This window comes from Rousettus aegyptiacus, unplaced genomic scaffold (assembly GCF_014176215.1).
Source record: "Rousettus aegyptiacus isolate mRouAeg1 unplaced genomic scaffold, mRouAeg1.p scaffold_m13_p_5, whole genome shotgun sequence".
Taxonomy (NCBI): domain Eukaryota; kingdom Metazoa; phylum Chordata; class Mammalia; order Chiroptera; family Pteropodidae; genus Rousettus; species Rousettus aegyptiacus.
Genome location: NW_023416308.1, coordinates 48517428 through 48542434, shown reverse-complemented (window position 1 = coordinate 48542434; position 25007 = coordinate 48517428). Strand labels below are relative to the sequence as shown.

General features: G+C 34.4%; 1 protein-coding gene and 1 pseudogene across 1 annotated transcript in view; one reads left to right on the top strand and one right to left on the bottom strand.

The window, feature by feature from the left end:
* The window catches only part of DDX10 (DEAD-box helicase 10), a 234327-nt gene that overhangs the window by 50135 nt on the left and 159185 nt on the right, over positions 1-25007 (top strand). The gene's annotated exons all lie outside the window — the stretch shown is intronic.
* LOC107518677 lies at positions 2373-24645 on the bottom strand (annotated as a pseudogene).

Here is a 25007-nt window from a genome sequence, read left to right as displayed (position 1 = left end):
GAACTAAGAGAAATTTGTAGAATGACTTTCTTTGCAGTGAATTGTCCCTCTTTCTCCATATTTAGAAATAGACTAGGTGCCAAAGAATTCTCATTATTCATAACTTTGGAAACTCTAAAAGGTTGGCAGCTTGAATCTTCTCATTTACTGATATTCTGATGCATGTTTTTTTATGTAGCCAGAGTTATGATTATAACATTAAGGAAGGTAATGGGGTGCCATGGTTTATGATGAGATGACCCTTCATTGTGATTCTTAAAATACTACTTTCTGATTTAAATCATTACAAATGTTCCTTACAACAATTTAATCTCCCTAAACATGAATTTTACTTTTAATGAATGAGACATTTGCATTTGGGCACCAATCCAGTATCTTAAATTGAAAGCCAGCACTATTTTTTAAAGGCTCCTTAGGAAGATTTATTATAAGTTTTATGTAGATCCTTTGTTTCTCTGTAGGTACCTGGTAGGAGGAACAAAAGAGATAGCACCTGCTTTCTGGGGTTATATTAGGTACACAGTAAATGTGTCTCCTCCCCCTTCTCTTATTTCCCTTCCTATTTGTATGCCTGTTATTCTTGATCATTTCTTTACATTTCTTTAAAGAGAATTGAATAAAAAATGAAGCCAAACTCTTATTCTTTATACAATGTTTTGTAAAATTCTAAGACTCAGAAAATACTAAATTTTGAGCCATGAAAATTGAATAGGGATTTCTTTAACAATAAAAATTTTAGGAAGGTAGCAAACATACTTATTGAGTACTAAATTATATTAGGAAATATCTAAACATTATCTCATTCAGTCTTTGACTCTATGAGGTGGGTACTATCTCATTATACAGGTAAGGGGAAAATACTGAGACACAGACAGTAAAATGGTGAGGTGCACAACTTGGTACTGGCAAAGTTGGAATTTGAACCTAGGCATTCTGACTGGGTATCCACGTTCCTGACTAATAATCTGGTTTTTGAAGTTGGGTTTATCTTTTTTTTTTTTTTTTTTTAATAATTGATGTACTACGTGTCATAGCTGACAAATCTGTGGTTACTCTAAAGTCACAAATATTTTCTTCTAGAGGTTTTATACTTTACCATTTAAATTTAGGGCAAGGATTTATTTCAACTTAATTTTCGTGTATAGGGTGAGGTAAGGGTTTAGAATTTTTTTTTTTGTATGGATGTCTGATAGGACCAGTACCATTTGTTGAATACTGTGCTTTTTCCATGTAGTTACCTGACCTTTTGTTGAAAGTTAATTGACCATGTATGTGTAGGTCTCAATTCTGTCTATACAGCTGTCCTTTCGCCAGTAACACCCATCCTGATAATGTAACTTTATAGTAAATCACAAGTCGGGTAGTGTGAGTCTTCCAACTTGATATTTTCAAGTTTTTTTGGAGGTTTTTGGACCATTTCATTTCCATGTAAGTTTTTCAGTCAGCTGGTTAAGTTTTACACCCCCTCCCCCCCCCCCCCCCCCCCCCGCTGGTATCTTCATTGAAATTGCGTTGAATCTATAAATCTATTTGAGGAGAATTTACATCAATATTGAGTTTTCTGATTCATGAATATGACATATCTTTTCATCTATTTAGGCCTTCTTTAATGTCTTTTAATGTTGCTTTATAGTTTTAAGCATGTACATCTTGCACGTATTTTGTTTTATTCATCTCTTAACTATTTCACAGTTTTAAATGGTATATTATAAATGGTACTTTTAAAGTTTTAATTTTCAATTCTGTTGCCATTATGTAGAAATACAATTAAGTTTCGTATACCTGTCATTCTAAACTGAGGTGTTAATTCAATTTTTTTTTTTTTTTTTTGGAGATTCTTTGAGATTTTCTCTGCAGATGGTCATGGTATTTGTGAATAAAAATGGTTTCATTTCTTTCTTTCCAATCTGTGTGCCTTTTATTTCATTTTCTTACTCAGTAGTGAGAGTGGACATTGTTGTCTTGTTCCTGATCTTACAGAGGGGAAACATATTCAGTCTTTTACCATTATGTCTGATGTTAGTTATTGTTTTTTATAAATGCCTTTATCAGGTTGAGAAAGTCTCATTCTATTAGTTGGTTTAGTGTTTTTATCAGAAATAAATAGTGAATTGTCAGATGTTTTTGGTAGCTATTAAAGGGAACATATAGTTGTTCTGTTGATTTTCTAACTTTGAACTAACCGTAAATTCCTGTGATTAACTTCACTTCGTCATGATGTGTTTTCCTGTACCTATTGGAGGATTCCATTTGTTATATTTTGTTAAGGGTCTTGGCTTCATGAGGAATATTGGCTTGTAGTTTTCTTGTAATGACCGACTTTGGAAAGATGACACATTTTAAAAGCTTTTAATGCATTTTGTCAAACTATCCTACAGAGAGGTCATATTGATCATTGTCCCACCGGTTTTGTATGTCAGTGCCAATTTACTCATACCAATGCTGAATATGAACAAGTTTTTACTGCTGTTTGGAATCAGTTTATTGACGACTTCTTTCAAGTCATTTGTCCGTACCTCTTGGGTCATGATTTTGATCATCATCTTCTAAATTTGGCAGACCTGTTGCTGCTGTGCATAAGAGGTCTTCCAAATTTGATTGTTGAATTTTTTAGTAAAACCAACACAGAATGGATGAAGCAAATAACCACGGTAGTCTTGACATCAACCTGAGTTTCAGTCCTGGTCTGCCATTTTTTGACCATGGAGCACATTTTGTCACAGGTGAGATCTATGCCATGGAAATTAGGCAGTTTTAGCCCTAAATATCCTCAGTAATTAGCTTGAATTTTCTAAATGCAACTTCGTCATTCTGCACATAAGCTAGCCTCACTTCAAAAACATGACCCTTGAGACCATCAGATGCAATTTTGATTTTTACGTTCTAGTGACTAGTGTTTTCCCAGTATTTCTTATATGGAGCAATGTTGGTGCTTTCACATCATACTAGTTTTTCTTAGAAAATGCGTCATCAACTTTCTTCTTGGCTCCCTTTTTGCTACCTTTTGTAAGGCACTTGTTCTTGCTGATCGCCACGGTGCTGCTCAGAGAGCCAAAAGGCCATCTTTTTGATTCTTTATCATGTTGTCAGGCATTTGGTTTTGAGTGTGATTTTTGTATTCACAATCTCAGTTGGCTTCCCATTTTAGCCTTCATTTCTTGCATTTTATATTTTAGTGTTGTGTTGCAGCCATCACTCACCACAGGCTGCATTTTTTTTTTATTACCTATTAAGGATAGGCTGATAAAATAAAGAGAACCAAATGAACTATACACAGAATGGGAAATAATACTTTAATTTACACATGTAAATGAATGTATTCCCCTTGGGAAACTAAAGTTTTTTCAGACTGCTGGCTTTGTTCAAATATTTTTGTTTCTGTTTCAGGACAACAAGCTAGACACCTAAGCAAACTAGTTTCATTATGTATATATTACAGGCTATTCTGTTTGTCTTTTGTTGTTGTTTTGTTTCTTTAATTTTTATTTTTCAATTAGAGTTGATATTCAGTATTATTTTATATTAGTGTCAGGTGGACAGCCTAATGGTTAGACATTTATATAATTTACTAATTAACCCCTCTATTAGTTTAGTATCTACCTGGCACTATACATGGTTATTACAATATTATTGACTATATTCCCTATGCTGTACTTCATATCCTCATGACTATTTTGTAACTACCAATTTGTACTTCTTAATCCCTTCGCCTTTTCCATCTGACTTCCAGCCCCCTTCCCATCTGGCTATCACCAGTTTATTCTCTTCATCTATGGGTCTATTTTAATATTTTTTTTTGTTTATTTTGTTCTTTAGATTCCAAATGTAAGTGAAATCATATGGAATTTGCCTTTCTTTGTCTGACTTATTTCACTCAGCATAATACCCTCTAAATCTATTCATGTTGTTACAAATGGTAAGATTTCATTTTTTTAATGGCTGAGTAATATTCCATTGTATATATGTACCACAACTTCTTTATCCAGTTGTCTATTCATGGGCATTTGGGTTGCTTCCAATATCTTGGCTATTGTAAATAGCGCTGCAGTGTACTTTGGGGTGCATGCTATTCTATTTGTCTTGATTATCTTTTTCTTTTGCCCTCTTGTGAAAGGGAGAGGATTTGTGAAACTCATTTGAGGCTTGGAGCCAGTGGGAGCACATTGGATTAAAGATTACATGGAAATTATTTAGAAATCATATCATTATTGATAAAATATTTGATGTTTTATCATATACCAAATACTTTCCGTGTAAGCACATTTTGTCAGACAAGAAAGGCAGATATGTATTTAACATTTTCCAAAGTTTCAGTGGTAGAGTTAGTACAAACCCATCTCTGATGCCAAATCACATTCTTTCTACTGTATTCTGTTGCCTACCATAATTTGTGTGGCTTTCCTGTATCATTGTGTTTGACAACATTATAAATAATTTTGGTCTACCAATTGTGTGCAGATACTTGAAATACAGAATTGATATGTTTACTTCTTTAGACGTGGGCATGAGTGGAGAAATAGGTACTGAGTGCCAGGTGCAAGCAAAGTCTTCTGGAAGACTGCTTTGTCACAGTTCTTTTCTATTTGACAGGATCAAGGCATTGACAAAGAAAGATTTCCTTAGCAAGAGAGAGGGAATCCTGAGTGATGGAGAAATAAGAGAGGTGGGTAGGAGAGAGCCTACCTGGGGTGATCACGCACTAAGGCAGTAAGAGAAGGTCAGTTGACCTCCCACCATAGGGAAGAGACTTATGTTTTGACTAGTTTTATTGACTCTTGGATATCTAGAACGTTGACCTGCAGGGAAACTGTTAGGAGTGTGCATATATAATTAAAATGATTAAATTAAAATGATTTTAGTACATTTTCTTAAATATGAAAGTGAAACCTCCAAGCATATACTTTTGTCTTTCACATTTTATAATTGTTTAGAAATGAGGTTGATAGGTGGATTCTGTTTTAGCTCAGTGTCCTTTTAAAGCTTTCTTAACAGTAAACATAGATCAGTTTTAATTAAGATTTGAAAGTTACTCATAGATTATTCTTTGTAACTTAGAGTCGATTCTATATTCTGTTTATATTGAGTCCTATATTTTTGCACAAAAATTCTTAGTGTTTTAGGAACTCACTATTGGTAAAGCATGGATTAGCTAATGTTATTATTAAATTATTATTTATAAGTGTTTTCTTATAAAACTATTCTAAGTTCTAAATCAAGATTCTGAAATATGGGGACTGGGATTTTTCTGCCTCTGTCTCTTTGTTTTTTTTCTCTTTTCCCCTTTCTCTTTCCCACTTTTCCACTTCCTCTTCTAGCAGCAATTACTGAGAGCCTACTAGGGACCAGGGACAGTGCTAGGTACTTACTAAGTTTTAGAGGCTTATACTTTAGTTAACATAGCAAATTATTAAATCAGAATTTTAGTATGGAATACCAGGTTTCTATTCATTTATTCATTCATAAAACCAACTATTTTAAAGCTCTAATATTGGCACTACAGTAGAGAAAATGTCCCAGGGGAAGTACTTTTAAAAATGGATAGGAGTTAATAGGAAGGGGTAAAAGTATTCTAAACAAAGAGAACAGAATGGCCACAAGAAAGTATGTGTTTAGTACAGGGAGCTATTTATGGTATAATGTTCATTAGTTAGCCTTTCTGAGCCTTAGTGCCTCTCCCTTTAAAATGGGGCCAATAACAGTGGCTGTAGTTGGCAGAGTTATTGTGATAATTAGAAATAAAAAACACTCAGCACAGTTTGTGTACACAGAAGGAGCATAGTTAACATTAGCTATTACTTCCACTTGATAAAGCATAATAGGAACATTTAGGTAAGAGAGTGATAAAGCTTTGCCAGTGCCATGGCCAGGCAATATCTGAGATAGTTGGTAAATAATTAGGCCTTCTGAATCAATACCCATTGCAGAAAGAAAAAGTGATGCATTTCATTTACTTCAAGTGTAGTAGCAGGAAAGAAATTTGCTTTTATGATTACAGCATAGTTGATAGAGTATTTTTCACATTGTCAGTGTCTTGCATTGATCTGAAGAGTGCTAAACTGTACACTGATATCATAGGTTCAGTTGACATTACAGATAAATATTTATGGAGAATTTATAATTTGATCTAATCAGACCTTATTAGGCAAGCACAGTGCCCTGTAGAAATAAATCGATTGTCAATAGAACCAAAAAGATATTAACAGCGGATAATTATTTCCCATTAATCATTAAGTAAAATTGATTGTATGTGTATTTTTTTCTGGGTGGAGTTGTCTAGTTAACTGGCAACATCCTTGTGGATACTAAAACTGTACAGTATATTTCTAGAAGGTATTTTTTGGAAGATATTGCCTATATTTTTAAGACCGTTGATTTAGAAATGGATATTGGAGTGTGTAATGCCCTTGTTTGGGGAGCAATTAGGCATGCTTATGAACTGTTCTAGGAGAGTGCTGGTTTAGGGCTCTTTTATTCCCATATTATTTGATTTAAAATGGGAATGAACTGTGGTAGCTTATTTCCAGAAATTTTTTGTAGACAGTTATATTTTTGTATAAGAAGTATCAGTAAGTGATGAACATCTGTTGGTTTTCTGTAATCTGCCACACACTTTGAATATGGTATCTCATTTCTTACCACAACCTTGTGCAGTATTACCCCCAACCGCCATGCCCTCTTTTGCTGGTTAAGAAACAGGCTTTCAAAGGTTTGGTTACCTGCCTGCTGTTCTAGTTAGTGAAGTGGCAACACTGGAATTTATACCTAGGCCTGTCTTACTTGAGCCTCAATATGATTGTGGTTTTTTTGATTTCTGTCATTTCTACTTTTAGCAGTGTCTTTGGTGTTCTTTTTTACTTCCCACTAGCAGTGCCACTATTCTGCTCTTATATACCCTCATCATCTCAGACTTGGCTTAGGATAAACCTCATAATTGGTTCTCAGTGTTCTTCTGACTTATCCTGCAAACCTCTGTCAAGTTAGTATTTAGTATTTTTTTTCATGCGGTTGCCCTTCCATGCTTCCCTTAGTTCATCATCTCACTTGGGTTTGTAAGGCAGCCCCTACCCTATCACACTACCAGCTCATTCTTCTTAGTGTGAGTTTCCACTTACACTTAAGGGATTCCTTCTTAGAAAATTCTGACCATGCCAGCATTTCATATCTTACCCATCTTTCAAAAACACAGTGCTGATCTTGCTTCTTCTTTGAAAGCCTTTCTTTACTTTTTAATCCCACCAACATTTGGATTCCAATTGTCTCTTTTTGCTAGCATTTTTCTCATTTCATAATATATCTACACAAATGTCTTAATTTCTGTTTCTCTTGTACCTGGTGATTACTGAAATTGTCATTACCTTTGTGTGGAAGGGCATTATATAATATATTGCTCAGTTAAATTAAACAGAAGGGTGAGCTCTTTAAAGCAAAACCCAGGAACCAAGATTACTGTGCTCTTAATTTTTGGTACCATGAAGTAGAGCAACAGTGGGATGACCTTAAATGTTGAGTAGTTGAAGTAGACTTGGTATGCATGTTCTGTTGTCTCACATGTGCCTTTTCTTTTTCTTGCATCCTGTGCTTTATTCTTTAGTTGTAATTTAAACTTCATTTCAATTCAAAAGGAATAGTAATTCTGTGACTTGAAACTTAGATGTACATGCTGAATTGCTATATATTTTCTTCCTTATTTAAGTTTTATATACAAGTAATTTCCTGAGGATGTAAATTCACATTGGAAAGCTAAAAGCTTTGGCTTGATGTTTATTCTTCATATGCTGGATCATTTTTGTATAACAAATATTTTGGCTTGTTTTCTTTCATTTTCTACTTTTATATATGCAATATTTAAAGCATCTGCTGACTACTGAATTTTCTAATGACCTACTTTTATAGCCTAACTTTCAGAAACTTTATCAGAAGATGTTTATCTTCATTTTAAGGTAAAGTAGAAGTATTGAAAGAAATGTGAAACAGAAACAGGTTGTTCTTGAGAGTCCTATAAGTTGCTTTTGAACTTGACTATTAGGATAATCAGAAATAAGCATCTTTTCAAAGTTATCAGCAAGTGCTTGTTTATATTTATAGCTCTAACAAATAAACTATAGAGAATTTAGGCTAATATGATAGGCGCTCTGCTTATGAATAGGTTAGTTTCCAAAATGCTCTTCATAAGACCCTTTGTTCTTGCGTTTAAGGAATTAGTATAATGTATATTTACCTAAAGCTTTTTAATGGGAGTACTGTACTTGTGGGAACACTGGATTAAACTCTTCATGGTTTTTTTTTTAACTCTCTTGAATTTTTCCAAATGTATTTTTGTTTTGACTTTGTTCTTTTCAATATATATTTTTGACAGCTTCAAAGATACATGCTGAATTTAAGTCCGTGGCAGCAACTGAAACTAGTGCCATCTGTTGGTGATAGGTAGAGTTACATCACATTTTCTTTGATGGAGAGCTTTGTTCATTACCATGGAAGTTAACATTTTAGGTGAAAGTAGAGGCTTATTAAATGAAAGCTTCATGAGATTTTTAGAAGAGTTGACTTATTCAGCAACATTTTCTAAGCGCCAGGCAGTGATAACATTGATAACATTCCCTGTCCTCATGGAGCTGAAATTCTAGTGGGGGAAGATGGACAAAAAATAGGACACATGCTGTGGGACAATAAAGCAGAAGAAGGGGAAGTCAGAATTCAGGGGGTGAAGTGTTGCAATTTCAAATAGAATGGTCAGGGGTGACTCCTTGGGAGTATGTAAGGCACTCTTCTACCATTGCCAATTAAGACCTTTAGAAGTTTTAAACACTGAAAAGATTGTTGTGCTCTCTCTACCCATATATATAATGTGAAAAAAAGAATACTAAATTTTAAAACAAGAGTCTTCAAGTTATTTATTCCATTATGACTACTTCATTGCTTTTGTTGAAATATATTATTTCAAAAACATTTTGTCTTAAAGTATTCCAGCTTTGCTGGTGCCCTGAGCATGTGTGTGATTTGCCGGTTGGTTAATTGAGCGTGAGTGCCACGCCAGGTAGGGAGAATACAAAGAGAATTCAGATCCTCCTGGGAGCTGATGCTCTAAAGTTAATTGGCACTTCAGTACAGTTCAGTGGGAACAGGATGCCTGCATATTAAGAAAGGCCTATTTTTTCATTAAAAGTAAAGCCTAAGTATAAACTATATACTTATGATATGAGCATACCAATTTCATGATGTTTAAATTTTAAGTTTTTAGAGCAGTATTTCTGAAGGTAAATTTGCTGAAGGGCTAATCTTCTAATTTTCAATCCATGGCAGATGAGTAATGTTTAGTAAAACTTATTAAAGAGAGAATACTAAAAAAGTGAAACGAACCCCTCTGTTTTTCTGGCTCTGTTCTCTACCTTTTTTGTTGCCTTCTCTTTCCCTCTCTAAGTTGGATTGTTTTTCTCTTTTTACCTTTGATCATAAATCCTCCCTCTATAGTTTTTCCCTCTATCTCTTCTTTTTATATGGCCATAAGAATACGATGTTGTGGGGTGTTTGAGTCTCCGTGTATGTGTGTATAATGAATGATGTTTAATGAATGGAACATTATTGTCATTTAGAAAATTGTGTAGTTTCTCTCATGCCTTTTGGGTTATTTTTGATGGATGAGATTTGGGCCCTGTAAGTGATATCACCACAGTTGGAATATGAGGGTTCCTTGACCCCTTTTGATATTGGTTCCCTGTTTAAATTGTGCACTTACGCCCTTAAAAAGGAAGGGAGATTAAGAGGAAGAATTAGTAAATAGGCATTTGATAGGCACGTTGACTATACAAAGAAATGTATAGTAAGATGAATCTCCTTGAAAGCAGGTAACCTTTCTTTCTCTGTAGGTAGCATCTTTCACATGGTAGACAATGTGTAGTAGTGTGGGGTCAGTGAGTGTCTCCCATGACATTCTGAATGTGCAATTTTTTACTCATTTTTCAAGTCAGGAATGTTTTTCCATAGGACAAAAAGTATTTTTAAAAAAGGTAGTAGACCACCAATCTCTGAACATTCCCCCCCCCCCCCCCAGGGCTGTTTTTGGTTTGTTTTCACCTTTTTTTCTTTCAGCTTGTCTGCTGGCTGTTATAAGTGACAGATGGTCCTGATGTACTGTTGGACAGAGAATCTGCTAGTTTTTATTTGGCATAATAAATGGTTGAAAACAGTGATATTTTGTTACAGTTCTAATAAAGACAACACCTGGCGATTCTTACAGTACATTAATTTTAAGCTCTGGAAACAAGTACCTTAGTATACTGGGCACTGTAAAAGTCCCTGGAAAATATGAAGAAAATCCTAACTATTAGGCGTGCATAAGATAGAAATTACATATTGTAACTTTCCTGAGAGTACATAAAGAATGCAGCTCAGATTTTCAGGGATAATCTCTCGATGAGGTGTTCTGTCCTGCTGGTCCGTTACTTTCCCACCCCTCACATTGGTGGAATAAGTGAATCAATTTCTTAGTGGTAGTCACTGTAGAGACTGCCTCCAAATAATAATTCCTCCCTAAGTTTGTTTTCTAAATTAAAATGGAATCTTTCCTATTACATCTTTTGTGTGATTACAATTAGAATAATTTTTCCACTTCTACAAATTTTCATATCAGCTGGTTTTTGTCATAGGAAGCAAAAACAGAGGAATGCTTGCTTTCTTGCTGTGATACCTAGTTTTGGAAGGTACGCTGATTTCAGAATGTTTGATGTAGGAAATGGTCTCATAGTACAGCAACACTTAGTAAAAACTTGCTAAGTGTTCTCTCCAGGTTCTTGGTCCAGCATTATTTTGTTTTCTTTGCATCTTTTAATCTGTCTGGACTGTTTTTCTCACTTGCAGACATTTCCATAAGGTAGAAATTTACAAATAAAAGAGTAGGGAAAATTCTATTAGGTTCTCTGTCTCTAATGGCCACCCAAATCTTCTGAGACCGAACTTTTTTTTAAAGAAAGATGAAAATCTGGCTTTTCGTGAATCTTATTTTTCTCATTACTGTTTTCTATTAAGGGGTTTTAGGTTGATTCAATTTCAAGTACGCTTAGTAATACATGTTTTAATAGCTTTTGAGTCATTTAATAATGAACAAAGTATTGGTTTTTAATGTGTGTTTTTAGAAATAATACTGTATTTCTTACTCTCCCTCTTCTATAGAAAGGAGGGAAGAGGTATTTTATTGCCCAAGAATATGCTATCACTATCTTGGAACTTATATGCTACCTACCTATCTAGTTTCCAGCCTGTCTACTAATGCCAGCTTAGCTAACCAGATTTATTACAAGAGTTGATATAGTTGATATGGTGTGTCAAGTTACTCCTCCTCCTCTTCCTTTCCCCACTTCCCATTTAACTAGCTCTGTTCTGTGGTGAAAATTGCAGATTCATTTGGCTTATCTTTTTTATTTACTGAAAAATTATTTTTAAATTTCAAGAACCGTGAAGAACCCGAGATTCTACCCTACTTGCAGATTAACAAATTAATCTCCTACATTTTGATATTTGTTGCTAGATAGCTCATGACACAGCATGCTGTATGAACTTCAGGTTTGCACTGGTTCCCCTGCCTCTCCAGTTCTACAGGGGCCATGCAAAAGCGTGTCCAGGTTGGTGTCATCCACAGAGCAGCTTGGTGTCGGAGCTAAGAAACCTCCAGTTTTATAGAGTGCTGCTAGCAAACCTGCTCACTCTTCACCCAGAGGGAAATGCTATCTATATTAACCTGATCAGGAACAAATCTGTTGTCTGTTTCCCAAGGGATATACTGTTTCTACTACCTAAGGCTATATGCTATATTGACATATAGAAAAGATAATCTGAAAGAGTAATTGATAGATGTACAGAAACATGAGTCCCATGGATGATTGGCTCCTGTGCTAGGTAGAGGCAAAAAACTGTTTCCATCTGTCTTTCTATTTTGTTCAGCTTCTCCCAAATCAGGATGTAGAAAAACTAGTTTAAATGCCAGCGTGAATTCCAGACACACACAGATTCTTCCCTGAGAAAACTGTTACTTTTGTTTGACAAGGCCCTGAACCAGTGGGTAGTTCCATTTGCGGGGACCAAATCAGGTTCTCCAAAGTGTGCTGAGCAAGCTATGCTGTTGTAGCACTGAGCACATTGCGTTGTCATTTTGTTTTTCCTACTATACTGTGTGCCTTTTTGGAGTCAGGGAATTAATATTATTCATTTTCGTACCTTTATATGTTATGGTTGCCCATCATTGTAGTAGGTTCTCAGTAGTTGTTTATTGAATGAGATGAATGAATGAATAAATAAATGAATAGAACCTCTTTAATTTACCTCTAATTGATCTCTTATCTGTTTGTTTGGATTCCTTACCCCCATTTGAGACTTAGCCATTTGATAGAAAATGTAGCTAGAACATAAGGGGTCAGAAAATACTTGTTGACTGAATTGCTTAATCTTTAATATGACTCTTGTATTGGTTTTGAAATACTGGGTTGGATACAGAGTAAGTATCTTGTGTGAAATTGTTCCTAAACCTGAATTTACCCATCCATCGTCCTTTTTCCTTCTTCATATTGTTTGCTTTGATCAGGACCTGTTTTCCTGATGTGGTCCTCTGTGTTCTCTAGAAAAATAAAAAAAAAAAATAAGTGAAATTTTGACTACTTAGTTTCTAAAGAATGTTAAAAAATTCTTTAGAAAAACTAATTTTATAGTGAGTTCACTTGTAGAGATCAGTTTGATCCTAATGTTCTCCCTTTTATGGCTTTTTTATGTCTAAATGTGGATACAGTTTTGAGTAAAGTTATAACAAAAGGTATGTTTACAAATCATTGTTGCTAGAAGACGCTGCAAAACTCTTGCCTACAGGTGTGTGCTTCTTCAGCTGAGTATTTAACCTTGGCAGAGGCAGAGGAGAATGGAAAGAGGCTTCCCGTTTCTCAGTGCCAGCATAAATGCTCCTCCACATATACAGACTCTTGAGTTATGTTGTCCCACATTTAAGAAGCGTGGAGAGAAGCAGTCTAAAAACTATTAGATAGTACTTATGCTATCTCTTTTGAGACATATGAATAAACATGATAATCAAAATTCTCTAATTATTTTAAAACAAATGAAAGAACTGTTTTGGCCCGTCTGTGTGTTCACATTTGTGCTGGGTTTATATGTTCTAGCCAAAAGTGTATTTAGTAGTATAAAGGAGAAAAATGATTCATAAGCTTTTTCAAATGCAGACCTACAGCTCTTTTATACTTAAACATATTCTCCTTAATATCATTAATTTGAATGGCTTTATGTGGTTTTCTAGGAATTCCTCAAAACAGAAGTTGAGGGAAAGAGCAGTATCATTGCAGTTGGGGAGCATTTTTCCAGTAGCATCCTTGTATGGAGTTATATACTTTGTGTGAAATGTAAAATAGAGCCTTAGTAGATGCCAAGAAATGATTATTTAATGAGGCTATTTATGTTTCAGGTTTTCTCAGGTCAAAACACCCTGCTGGACTACTTAGAACACTATCTTCTTTCTTATTCTGTTGAGATCTCTGTAAAAATACCCACAATCACTTCTTATTTATTCCTATATTCACTAAAATATTTTAATTCATAGTGTCTAGACCCAAAAGTCTATTGAGGAAAGTATAAATAACTGAGCCTTTTGGTAGAGTGGATTATCCTAAATGATTGAGATTGTATCAGTTGACCTTAAATATCCTCTGCCACCCCAGCTTCCCAACCCTCATAGTTAATCTAATGTTTTGTTGTTGTTTTACTCCATACAGACATATTACTGTACCAAATCCAAATATGAAACAATTAGACTTGTCAGCCCTCAGGAAGTTACATAGTCGAGGAGATAGGACATTCATATGGAAACAGTAAGTGAAATAACTATATAAGATAGAAGTGTAAGAAATACAAATAACAGTGTTTACCTGTAGTATTCAGATATTTTGAATTTGTAAGAAATACAAATAACAGCATTTACCTGTAGTAATCAGATATTTTGAATTTGTGCTAGAACTTCAGGCTAGCATCCTGGAGATCTTTCTGCAGTAGACGAGACTTGATTTATATTGAAGGTTGTGTTGGATTTGATAGGTAGAGAAAGAAGGAAAGGTTATGAGCAAAGATTGGGTCAGTGGTGTTGTTCGACCAGTTTTGGAAGAGTAGAAGAGCTCTGCAGAAAATGGTGAGTAATGAAACAAGTGAAGGATGATTCCTATTTATATTTCTTTGTATTATCCAAGTTTATTGTTGTGTCCACTTACTGCCATTTAAGTATAAATCTGATTATAGTATCATATAAAGTTGGTGCAGATCCATCTTAAAATAGAACTTCTAAATGTGAAAGTCCTCCCTCTTACAATTCCCTGAATAATCTTAATAAATATTATAATTAGCATTAATAGTTGTGATTTTTATTAGCAAGAAGAATTATTCAGATATCGAGCTCTTCTAATTGGAAATATTGCAAATTAGTGCATCGTTATTCCTTTCTCAGTGGAAGAGTCTCAGCTTGTCTCTCCTCCCATTCCCTTCTTTTTTTGGAATATAATTCACATATCATACAACTTATCTATTTTAAGTATACAACTCAGTAGTTTTTAGTACATTTGCAGGGTTGTCCACCCATCAACACAATTATAGAATGTTTTATCACCCTCAAAAGGAAATCCCACACCCTTTAGCTGTTTCCCCTGAATCCCTCATTTTCCCTTAGCCATAAGCAACCAGTGATCTCTTTTCTATCTCTACAGGTTTGCTTATTTTGGATATATCATATAAATAGAATCATATACGGTCTTTGTGATTGGCTTCTTTTACTTAGCATAATCTTTTTAAGCTTCTTGCATATTGTTGTGTATCAGTACTTCATTCTTTTTTATGGCCAAATAATATTCTGTTGTATGGCTGTACCACATTTTGTTTATCACTTAATAGACATTGAGTTGTATACATCTTCAGGTGATTTATAAGTGATGCTGCTATGAACATTCTTATACAATTTATGTGTGGACATAAGTGTTTCTATACACCTAGTAGTGCAATTGCTAGGTCATATGATAACTCTTTTTAACTTTTTGAGACATTGCAAGTCTGTTTTCCAGAGTGGCTGTACCATTTTCCACCAGCACTGTATGAAGGTTCTGATTCTTCTGCATCATCACGAGCAGTCATTATCTTGTCTTTGTGATTATAGTCGTCCTACTGGGTGTGAAGTGATACCTCATTTTGGATTTGATTGGCATTGCCCTGGTGATCAATGAGGTACTTATAAAGCATAAACATTAAACGATGTTACCTTAGGTATGTTATAGAAATATTTTGGAGAGAGCTGGTAGTGCAAGGACCTGTGAGGGTAGGACTAGATTTGAGCCTTGAAGAAAGCAATTTAGCCAAGAATTGTGATTACAAGCGCTTTACAGCAAGAGGATAGTGTAAACAAAGCCTTGCAGGTAGAAACCTACATGCCGTAAAAAGAGACTGAGTGGAATTGTGAAGATGTATGTAGGGAAGTCATAGCTAAATCGGAATAGATTAAGAGGCTCAGTATATGAATTTGGTAGTATAAATAGGGGTCACTTAAAAATATTTTTGTGTAGTGTGATTATATATAAAATCATTTTCGGTAGATCAGTCTGATCAAAATATAAATCCAGGATAGCAGATAGGTTTCCTGTTATGTGCTAACCGGTAAGTTGGTGGTGGCAGTCTGGATCTTTATATTGAAAAGAATGATAAATTCAGTTTGGTTCAATGAGCCAGAGTGTGGTGGTTGAATAATGAGGTATGGTATGGAAGAGTTTTGACATGATCACTAATTTCCCATTTATGAAGGATTTACTGGGGTGATAGTGATGAATATAAGAAACATAAAGAGTTTATGGCATAGTTATTTTCAGGTTGCATATTTTATCAGGTCAAAAGTAAAAGTTCTCTTGATGCTTAGAGATCAAAAAAATGTTCCTCTTTTTTTATGCTTGTAAGGGAAGAACCATATAATTTTCTTATTCAATGCTTCCTTTAAACATTTGGCGTGCTCTCTTCATGCTTCTTGGAGGTGTCACTGCTATAATTTTTTTTGCTGTAAATGCCAGTATATATAGAGTGTGTAAGACATAAAGTAAGCTGGCTGAGTCACGTTTAATGTGTAAAATTTTGTTAATAAAATTGAGTTATCACGACAAATAACATCAAAACTGTTTAATGATTATTTAAAGAGTGTAGAATTTCAACCAGGTGTTTATTTTGATTTAAGTAGAATTGCATTTACTTGCAAATGGATTATTTAAAATAGTCATTTGCACTTTACTGTTGAAAAGATTTTTGTTTTGTTGGTAAGAAAATTAAGTAAACCAAGAACTGCATTTAAGAACTATATCTTACTGAATTTACATTGAATTTATTGGTTTGTAATATGAGGGCAATTCTTTATTCTATAAAAATGATTTTTATCATGAGCTTTTAATTTCTTTAAAGAAGAAAAAAAATCATCAGCATGGTCAACTGAAAATTGCAGAATCTGTATGAAGTATAGCTGTTGCTTTGAATGTTGTAGTTGATGGAAATGAGAAGCCATATTAAGATTCTCTTATAAAAGATTCCACTAGGGAAATTGGCTGTTGGGGAGTGTCATTGTTTTCTTCTTTGGGAAACAGAAAAGCTAACTTCAAAGGAATTTTTTTGTTTTAGTATATTTAGCATTGAATGATGCTATAGCACTGCCACCAGTGTGATTTATTCTTTTTTTAGTACTAAGCGGGTGTGACTTGGACTGCAAGTAAGTTACACAGTTGACTTAAACTTTCTTAATATTCACCTGCCAAATGTGATAATAGAAAATGGCAGACCTGAATTGTAAGCTTTCTGCTACCAACTTACAGGATATTGAACTATAGGCATACCTTGTAGATATTGCAGATTTGGTTCCAGACCACTGTAATAAAGCTAGTCATAATCTCTTTGTGGATGGAGAATCTTGTTTGCAATTTGTAAAAAATGTGACATCTGTGAAATGCAATAAAGCAAAGAGCAGTAAGTTTGTACTCATACAACAGTGCGGTAATCAATTTCCATATTGTACAGGGGCTTCTAACACTTGCTGTCACTCGTACAATTTTTTCTTATGCCATGGGCCCTTTTAAGGGCTATGTATTTTAACATAAAAAATTAATGCATATTGAGGTGGGATAGGTAGAGAATAGCTAAAGAATCACAATAAATTAGGAAGCAAGGGATTTTTATGTTAAAGATATTTGGTCCTGAAAGGAGACGAGAATCAAAGACTTTAGGAAGTAGAGGAGTTCTCTAATTTCATTCATTCTATAACAAAACCTCTTAATCTGCAGTGGATATATGATGAAAGTCGGGGAGGGGGAATCCATGAAGTAGATACCAAGTAATCCTATGCTTTTATTTTATGCACTTGAAACATTATTCTGAGAAGGGGCCTGTAGGCATTATTAGACTGCTATAGGTCCTATCACAAAAGACCCTTTCCTTCATGGGGAAGAAATGTAGTTAGGGAGACCTGCATCTTAAAACAACAACAGAAGGCTTAAAAAGATTAAGAAAAACACACATTTTTGAGTCAAGACGTACATTATACGTACATATCGTATATGTATATATTGGTACACATATATTTGTGAAGGTATTAACTGCTCTCATGGAGTTAACACATCCATCACCACATTTATTTTGTGTGTGTGAACATTTAAGTTACACTCTTTTAGGGTGTTATGCTAAGTGGAACAAGACAGAAGGACAAATGCCATATGATTTCACTTATATGTGGAATCTAAAGAACAAAATAAACTAACAAAATGAAAACAGACTCATAGATACAGAGAACAAACTGATGATTTCTGGACAGGCGGGGAGTTGGAATAGGTGAAAAAGGTGAAGGGGTTAAGAAGTACAAATTTGTAGTTAAGAATAGTCATGGGGATGTGAAGTACAGCATAGGGAATATAGTCAATAATATTGTAATCATGTATAGTTCTAGGTGGGTACTAGATTAGCTGGGGGATCACTGTAAATTATATAAATGTCTAACCACTATGCTATACACTTGAAACTAATATAAAATAATATTTTGGCTGTTAGCTCTAACAAAAAAAATAGTTCTAGTCTCTTAGCCAATTTCTTTTGTACAGTGCAGTGTTGTCAACTATAGTCACCATGTTATACATTAGATCCTCAGACCTTATCTTATAGCTGAAAGTGTATACCCTTTTAACCTTTTTCTATTTCCCCCACCTCTCAACCTTGCAAGCCACTTTTCTACTTTCTTGCAGTGTCTAGCTTTTTTGTAGAGGTGTTAAAAATACATTTGTTCAGGGTCTCCAAGTTTAATCGGAGATTAAACCTACTGAGTTGCTTCTTTTGATGCATTCTCAACACGAGATAGAGAAAACAAGTAGAGATGCCTTTAGCATATCAGTGCTTTGGGTTTCTGCCATCTGTATTTCTGTTGCTCTTTCTCTCCTGTGGGATGAATTGGCTAGCGGTGGCTCACCAAGTAATTTAAATAGATTATTTAAATTCACAACTGTCACCATCTGCTAGCATGAACATTTAGTAGCTTTTATATGATAACCAGTGATGTATGTTTTGCATCACTATTTTGGATCCGTCTTGGTGTACTTATGAATATTTGTTCTGAGTAAGTAGCTGACGAGTATCATGACTCAGTTGGAATAATTATTTTATTCTGGTCTAACAGCCAGATTGGATTACACCATACCATGTAGTATCATCCACTGCAGAATCACAGTGAAGAAAACTTGTGATAGTTATTTGAAAAGGTTTTGTATTTGTCATGTCCATATTGTATATACTTTAAAAGTAGAATCGATAGAAAATTACAAAGCAATTTTTTTTCAGAACTAAACTATAAATGTAGTCTAACATTTTTGCCACTATGAACAGTAGCACCTTAATTTTTATATCCCCCAGGATATTCAGCGTTAATTTTTTGATACTAGATTTTGAGTCACTATTAGGCAGTGAATGTCATAAAAGTTCCATTTTCGGAACTTCCAAGTCGCTGAATTGAAGTCTGGTAACCAAGCTATGATGTTGGAAACAAATTTATGAAAAAAGCTCCTTATCATAAACTAGAAATATGTTTCATATTTATTACTAGTGACTGTATTACCATTCTTTATTTCAGAAGGGAGAACTTTATAAAGCATAATAATTCGTATAAATCAAATATGTTTAATTGTTTTCTACAGATGGATTAACATTAGGACTTGAATGTTCATTAAAAATTTGTCTTAATCATAAAGCACAAATTAAATAATTAAATATTTAAGCAGTTAAATGCTTATTCTTTGTCGGATAAAGATATTTAAATAGAACCATTATTTTTTAATTTGCTGTATGCTTATTTTCAGACTAAACAGAAACCCCTTAAAATATAGGTTGTTTACAAACATACGAATAAATCTACAAAATGGAGTCATCCACTCCAACATGGATAAACATTACAAAAAGAAGCAACAGAATTGCATTATGTACATATCGCCCTTACAAGGATTTATGAAACAATGGGAAAATATTTTGATAAGTGTTAAAGGTACTCCTAAATGGCCAGCCATTGGTTGCCCTTTATATATCATGCATGAATGAAAGGGATTCTCTATGTACTGATTCCTGTAAATACCTGGTTCAGAATGAAATTGGAAGCTAGAAGAAACATTTAAGATATATAGTTCCTATGGTATATTCACATTTAAAAATTAAAAAGCATCATGAAAAATTAGAAGTAATGAACACATGACAAGTAAGCAAAAGCATTCTCCTGGAATTAATTTGACAGTTTTCAGTAACATTTTATATGAATGAGTTACCAAATGAGTGGAGTTAATTTGTAATTTAACATTCTGAACCACATGGTAGGTGCTTTATATAAGAGTATTAAGAGGCTTAAGAAATTAAAAATATCTTGGGCTTTTCTTCAGGTTGTTTATGAATATAGAGTTATGTATGTGTATGTATAAAGTAACATATTTAGATATTACATTTTTTATTGGCTACCTTTTCCTTTTAAAAAGTCAATCCAGGGCATTAATTTCTCAGCTTATATTTTGCATTTATTGTTGACAATTATTCTCACTCGTTAAAGACTTTCTTTTTAACAAAATTAGTGTTGATGTAGGTTTATGTTGTGGTGAAGTAATGGACTCTGTAGTGGCTCATTTTTGGTTCTGATTTGATGCTGCTGTTTTTGCTAGAATGTAGTCAAATCACAGAATTACTTACTGTCCCCAGTAAACAGTATGACTTTAAAAGCTCAACCTCAGTATGACCACCTCTGTATGCTTTCCTTGATAGGTTGTCCAAGCTGAATGAATCAAACTGTCATTGGTGTTCTCATAGTATTTTATATATTAATATATTTGAATATAGCTTTAATTTTACAACAATTATTTTGGTAGTGCCAAGTTCGGAGCCTATGGCCATAATCTAGTTTCTAGGTAGAATGTACTTGATGAATCATTGGAATACAGGAAGAAAATATTATAACTTGTATTTACTTATCTGACCCTTCAAATTTTCTTGTATATTTGATTTTATATATACTTACATATATTCACACAAATTTTATAAGTAAAAATATATATTAGATTCATATGTAAACTGTGTTTTAGTAAAAACATTTGGAAACCAAATAGATGATAGGTGGGTAAGAGTCAAATTAGAGTGATAGCATTCGGAATATGAGAGGAAGGTGGAGTGAAAGATATATTGCACAGTTAGCTACAGGTGAGAGATAGACTAAGTGTATGATGAACAATAGAAGGATCAAAGTAGATGCTATTTTCTTGTTCATGGTATCAGTTAGCTTGGAGGATTTGTAAGAACAGCAAGCAATCCTTGCTCACTTTTCTGTCCTTTGTGCCTAACTGGGTGAGCAGCTGGGAGGATGGCAGTTAAAAATGAGGACATCAGCATCAGAAAAGCTGAATTTTCGACTTGCCCTTTCCCTTCTCTCTTCCCTTCTGGTAATCACCGTTCTGTTGTTTGTATCTATGAGTTTGTTTTGTTAGTTTGTTTGTTACTTTTTTATATTTTATATATGAGTGAAATTTTAGATTTATGCATTTATATCTTTAATTTGCATACACTAATTCAGGTATGCCCTCTTATGCTTCCTGCCTTCACTATTCTATGAAATCTGATTTTGTTTCCTGAATGTCACAATCCTCACCTCACAGAATAGATGCTGTTGATGGGGAATAAATGTGATCCAGGAACAAATGTAGGCTGTTTAATAGTCCTGGTGCAAACTGCTGTGGCTGTGTAAAACCTGTTCTTTGCAGATAGTGCTGCCTGCCTTGGGGATTTAGGAAAAAACCTAGGGGTGTCCACAAGAGGCTGCAAAGAGAAATGTTGCTCTTAACACTACAACAATGCATTTTAGCAATATAATTAAAATAAAAATCTTTCTGCAATAAAACCACTTGCCCTTTAGAAGGTCCATGATGTTACTTCTTATAACCTATGTGCAGTGTTCTATAATTGATTTATATAGCAGTCATGAGTTTTATAGTATAATGAAACTTTTAAAATCTGCTTGTTTATGAGCTGGCCTGGGAGTTGGCAAGCTACGGTCCCTGAGAAAAATCTGGCCTATTACCTTACCTGTGTTTGTAAATAAAGTTTTATGGGAACACTGCTATCCTCATTTGTTTATGATTGCTTTCTGGCTACAAAAGCAGAGTTGAGTAGTTGTGACAGAGGCCATGTGGACTGTAAAGCCTTTAATATTTCTTATTTGGCCCTTTACAGAAAAAGTTTGCCTAACCCTGAATGAGTAGCACTTGTAGACATTTTATGATTAGTTTTTTTCTTTCCCCAGTTAGCTGGTATTTTCAGATGTGTACATAGAGAAGCTTACAGTTTATGAGACAGTGTAGTGGGGTGGTTAACAATATTGCTTCTGGAGCAAAACTTCATGAGTTCAAATCTTGCCTAAGCCATTTGTCAATTTTGTGACTTGGGGAATATTACTTCTCTTCCCTTTGGTTTCCTTCCTGGATCGTAGGGCTAATAATAGTACTAGCTCAAAGACTGGTTCTGAGAATTAAATAAGAGAAGTGTCTAGTGTGCTCAATAAACAAATATTAGCTGTTTTCAGTACAGATTGTTTTTTTCTTTGAAGTAGAGGTAAAGGAACTATTCTAAGATCATGCATCATGTCAGAAGTTTGCACCTTCCTTCATACTTAGCCTCTGGCTACATTGGTTCATTAGTGCTGCTACAGCTTTCTTCTTTAAAGATGTTTCTTCAAACCACAGCAAGATTAGTTTGCAGTAAACTTTATTGAATGTGATTTTTGTTGGTTAATCTATGTTTATTTTTCATACATTGATTTAATGAAATTCAGCCTGAGGTTGTTCATTGGACTGGATGATTCTTACATAGAAAATTTTCCAGTGCTGTGAAATCTCATGCATTTGATGTCAGACTCACTGAGATCAAATTGCATTCTTCATCTGCTTTAATCAGATTGCAAGCATAATGAAGTTCAAATTTATAGTTGTTTTGAGAATAAAGCCACTGAATAGAGATAAATTGAAATTGACCCTATATTTTCATTCAAGTTAATTTACTCACTTTCCTGAACTATTTATTTAGCTTTTAGGTTATTGCATATAGTTGGACTTTTCTTTTGATTTAAGATATTGTGGATTTACCTGATCTTTGGTTTATATAAACCTGAACTAGTAACTTTTTTCCTGTAATAGCCTTATTATTCTGCTGTCAGAGTTGCAGATATGTGAGATCTTTGAATAAATTTCTGCAGACTTCAGGTTGGCTATTTTTGGAAGTCTTCTTCAGTGTGGCCTGTCTAAAACCAATAAGGTAGTATTTTCATGGAGGTGTTTTTCAGAGTATCTCTCGTGCTTTATGGATGGCTTGTGATTGCCACTGGGCTTTTTTGGGTAGTCCTATAGTGAAAAAAAAATACACTTCTCTTTTTTAATTAAAAAAAATTTCAATTATAGTTGACATTCAACATTATATTAGTTTCAGGTATACAGCATAGTGGTTAGACATTTATATAACTTACAAAATGATTCCCCCAATTAGTCTAGTACCTGACACCATACATAATAATTACAATGTTATTGACTATATTCTCTATGCTGTACATTACATCATGGTGACTATTTTGTATTTTGTAATTTGTATTTCTTAATCCCTTTCACCTTTTCCACCCAGCCAGTCAACACCCTTCCCATCTGGCAATCACCAGTTTGCTCTCTGTACCTCTGACTTTGTTTTGCTTGTTTGTTTTGATTTTTAGATTCCACATATAAGTGAAATCATATGGTAAGTAAAATGCAATTCTTATGTTTTAGTAAATTATAGTCAGCATTCATCCAGTCATATGTTTTTTCAGATTCCTTTGGTCTTAATTGAAGGAGATTAAGTGTAAAGTCATTTATTAAGTAGAATCATCTCTGTTGTAATTCCTTGAGCATCCCACACATATTAATTCTCTCTCTTCACTTTGAAGAGATCTGAAAAACAAATATAGCAAGCATACAGCATTTGACTTTAGTCTGGGTTTGTGTTGAACTTTTCTGTGAAATATTCCCGCCAAGCAGTGGATGGAGGATAAGACTGCTGAGGAAGCTGCTATGTTGGGAAGCTGGACAATCTTTTGGTACCTGTATTCTGTAGCTTCAGTAGGTTATCTCAGTCATAATTTAGCAATCCAGGCCCCAAACCATCCCATCTCTCCCTACAAAGAATTCCCCAAGCCAAAACACTGGCCTGTGTGCATTTACTTCCATCTCCGTGCTCTTCCTCCTTCCTTGTCTCTATAAGAGTAATGTTTATTCTCCTTTTTGTGATTTATGTTGCATATCAGAATAATTTGATTTCTGAAAACTCAGTTGCCACCATTTGTGTATCTGTTACATAAGTTACACCTTTTAATTATAAATTCATGTAATTATCCCATTAAAAATGTTTGCTGGTATCTATATTTTTAAAGTTTTGAAGATAATTTATGGGATTTGGAAGCAGATATAGGCATATACCACTCTTTTTATTTATTATGATAATTTTCATACTTATCAAAGTTTCTAGGTTTACATAGCCAACAGTTCTTTGGCGAGTGTCCCCTAAGGGGTTTTCTGAAAAAGTGCTGTTACCTTCTTTGGTGTGTCAACCTTAATAATCAAGCTTCTCTTCAAAGTCTTGTGATTCTGCTATGCCTAGATTTGGCTAAACTCTTTTAATTGTTTATTTCCTTCTGGAACTACCTGTCAGTTGCCCTCTTGGAAACTATATAATATTCTCTGGCTTTCATGTCTTATTAACCTTTCAGCGTTTAAATCTGTTATCCTCCCTCTCCTTTGTTTCTGGCTCTTCCCCAATCACCAGTCCCCCAGTCAGTTCATTTTCTTACTACATATCAGCCTCAGCTGCCTTTATTTTCTTTCTGTCCACTATGTAATTTGCGATTCATTTCTTCAGTCTTTTTATTTTGTTCTTGTCAATACCTTTAATGCCATTGCATGCTTGACTTTCTCCCTTATCTGCCTGACAAACTTTACACCAGAATTCATCTGACTGTCCAACTTCCTGAGCCTTGGCTGTCGAGTGCCACAGCAGCCTCACCTGGGGCCAGCTCATTCTGCCTTCCTCTTACTCATAGTGGTAGTATCAAATCTTCACAGTTCCTAAGCCTCCAAACCAGTCATACCCCTGCTCAGTTTTATTAAGTGACTCCAAAAAGAAAATAGTCACTATCTCACAAAAACCCTGATTCATAGTAGCAAGTGAGGGGTGAATCTGTAATATACTTTGTGCATTCTCAGCACTTGCGGGTACATGTGCAGTTGGGTATTCAGGATGTTTGACAATATTGTATCGTTTATTTAAAAAATTCATATGGTCTCAGTCTATAAAGGATTTGAAATAGCTTATAGCAAATATTAAATAATGAAATGTAAAAATCAAATTTCTGGATTTTGTAAAATGTCAGGATAGGGTAT